Source organism: Syngnathus scovelli, chromosome 3 (assembly GCF_024217435.2).
Source record: "Syngnathus scovelli strain Florida chromosome 3, RoL_Ssco_1.2, whole genome shotgun sequence".
In the NCBI taxonomy this organism is placed as follows: Eukaryota; Metazoa; Chordata; class Actinopteri; order Syngnathiformes; family Syngnathidae; genus Syngnathus; species Syngnathus scovelli.
The window spans coordinates 3671557-3675179 of NC_090849.1; positions in this window are offsets into that span (position 1 = coordinate 3671557).

A 3623-nucleotide genomic window follows, 5' to 3' on the forward strand; every position below is an offset into this window, starting at 1 on the left:
CTACATACCCTCTGTGGTGTTGCGGGGCATTATAAGTTGGATGGTTAGCTATGATATTTTATTTTTCTTTTATGTATCTGAGGCCTACTGGTCTAAGTTTTATGCAGGTAGGTGCTTATTGTAGTTGTCTTTCTAATTATCTATAGTTGTCTGTATTCACTGTTTGTGAATAGCTAAACTGCTAGTTCTTGGTAATGTCAGTTGCAGCTGATTGTCCGTCACTCATTCGTATCAGTCTGATAGTGCTTTTGACAGAGGTGCCAAGATCACTGCTCTGGGAACGACTATTGGCAGATGTCCAGCACTCTTTATATTTTACACGAAAAAAACAGTTGTTCTTATCTTTCTAAATTTTGTACATTAAGTATAGTATGCACACATACGCACGCACTCACACACACGCACACACACGCACACACACAGGCACACACACACAAATTTTTTTTATTCAAAAAGGGAAGCAAAAATGAACAATTTAGATGTCATTGTACAAGTGTGCACACATTTTTATAAATGGGGAAGAGGCTATGTTCAGAGTTACCAAATCAAATTCAAGCTCATTCAGGATGCATCTGCAACCTTTTTGAGTGAGGTTAATAAACCCCAAATAAAGTTTAAATGTTCTTCTTGGCAATGCCCTTTTGTTTTCATGTCATACACCACAAACCATGAACCACGGAGAGCTTATACAGCAACACATCTGTGGGAGGGGCCAAAAGGTCAGCTGCAATGTGAGCCAGGCAGTGGCCAAAGACAGGACAAATCACCAACTACAGAAGCTGACTTTAGAAACGTGTCACCTCACTGCCAGGGAAGGAGCCCAAGATAGTGTGCTAGTTTGAGAAATTCCAACTAGACATTGTTCGGCTTGCCTCGACAAATAGGTTTGGCTCTGGTGTGAGTCCTCCTGGACTCTTTTCCACCCTGGAGTTGCCCACAGAGATAGGTGAGAGAGCAGATGCCTCCTGGGTGCCTTCATGGAGAGGTGTTCCAGGCATGTTTGACTGGGAGTAGGCCCCAGAGAAGAACCAGAACACGGAAGGGACTATGTTCCCAGCTGGCCTGGGAAGGCCTTAGCATTCACCCGGAACACAAGACATAGTATAGTGAGTATAGTTCCCTGCAAAAGCCGCTGCCTCCATGACCCAATCTCGCATAAATAGAAGAATATGTCGGCCGGTCGGACGGATGCATCTGAGGGATGATGTGAAATCATTTGTGACACACAGACTGAGCAATAAACGACATTAATAATTTAATAAACCATTCAGGATATATATGACAAAAATATATATCAATTTTAGTCTGTGCGGCCAGATGAATGTCAAAATTGTGATCTTGGATCCTCACCCAAATATTTTTTATTTTTATTTGAAAAGTTGAATTAGTATTTACTAGAATTTGAAATACTGTATGTGGCTTGTAGATGATCGAGAGAGAGAAATAATATTTTGGTGGTAGCACATACCTCATTGGAAAAAAGCAGACGACTTCACATTTTGGATGATCACACCACCAGCATGATGCTACCCCTCCCAATTCACCCTACATTTATACAACCAACTGCCTGGGACAAAGCGAACAGAGCACCTCTAACATGTCCTCAAGTGGAAAGTGCTTTGCCTCTTTATATCAAGCAGGAACACGCTTTTCCCTAGAGACACAATGGGACCTAGCCTCTTATTACCTCTGTAGGGAAAAACCTGAGCAGAAACAACAGAAAGTGGCCTCTGAATATAATTCTGAAAGAGGGCAGCTGTAGTCTGATTAAGAGTATGTGCCGTTGTGTTTTAAATGAGCATTGTCTGACAAACAAGATATGCCACATTTATGTGAGGAAATATTTTATAACTATATTTGTCTTTTACACTAAAATATATTGTTTGCATTTTTCTGAATGGATTAGAGGTGCTATCAGACAAAATTTGTTCCGACAAAACTGTCCATGTGTGCTGGACATGCACAGAGGCTGCATTATAACAAAATCAGTGCATAAATAATTATTCTAAACATTTCATATCTACAAATTAAACCATTTCCAATTATGTATTTACATACATGAATTCAAACAAATATATAAATAAATACATGAACAAGTTAATTAATAAAAACAAATGAATATTACAAACTGATCAGAAATGTGCAATTATGTCATATATCAAAAGTTTTTTGGCAATGGTTAAAAATAGCCCCCTCCAGGTGAAAATAAGTGGAGAATGTGATTTTTTTTTTTTTTTTTTACATCGTCTTCACATTGTCCTTCATTGTGTCCCTGAAAACATAATGAGATTTTCAAGTGTAGTGGCACCTGGTATATTCATGTTCTTTTTTGTGCTCCAAACCCTCTTCATAGTGGTGTTGACTACTAAAGTTCAAGATGGCGGCGCGTGCACACGCAGCAGCCACTCTCTGTCCCGTTCGGTATTTTGTGAGTGTTTACTGAGTGTTTGTCCGGCAGTTTTGTGTATGTCCGTCTCGTGTGATACGTCGTGCTACTAGTGCGGCGGGCATGTTCTGCTCAACATCGGCGGAAGTGGGTTTTATGGCGTTCTGGACTTTGGTGCGGAGAGATTAAGGGCGCTCGGACTGCTTCGTCATGGAGCGACGCCGGACTGGCCTGCTCTTCCTCCCCCGGTTGGACTGCGTCGTGAGCTCGGACTGCTCCGTCCTGGAGCATTGTTGGGATGCGTCGGCAGCGGGTCTGCAGCGGGTCTGCGAGGCAGCGGAAGAGGGGCCAGCGCGGAGACGTCGGGCCAGGCTTGCGGCCAACCCAGGTCGCCCAGCCGTGCCTTCCATTCTCCTGGCGTACGTTCGTTCGCGGGACGAAAAGATGGGTTGTGTTCGCCTGATAGGATCCACGAACCGGACAGTGCGTGCCTGCTGTGTGCTCGTGTTCACAGTGGCCTGGTTGACTGTCATCTTTCCGGACTCTGCTGTGCATCGGGAGCGGCTAGCGTGCTATCACTCTTATTGTTCATCTTCTTGTTTTATTTTTCCTGTGTTGTTTACTTGTATGTGCGCTGTGAACTCTGTCTTGTCACCCTGGGATAGTGAGAAACGTAATTTCGATCTCTTTGTGTGTCTTGACATGCGGAGGAATTGACAATAAAGGAGACTTTGACTTTTGACTTTGACTTTAAAGTATGGGTAAAAGCAGTGGTTTGTCTACGCCTGGTTAAAACTCTACTTGGCAACATTTTAGACAGAAAAAAAAGGAAGAAAGTAGACAAGAGGAACAAAGCCGGCTGATGCACCGCTAATTGCAATAGTACAGACTCACAAATTATTTTAAATTCAAGTGTAGTTATCGGCCATGGAAATTGTCTCCTCACAAAAAGCACTTTGGTCTTGGTCCTTTGCTTTACAATATGTATTTCCAACAAGCCTGTCCTCCTAAATTCTAAGATCTTATTATTTATTTTTCAATCATTGCTTGTCACATTCCGAAATATAGGACATGTCCAGGTAATTGTAACCGTTTTAAAAAAAATACTACGTTTATACCGTATCGGCGCGAAAATAAGACAATGTTTTTTGTATTGAAATAAGACTGAAAAAGTGGGGGTCGTCTTACATTTGGGGTCTAGCCATTATAACCATTCACAACACTAGATGGCGCCAGA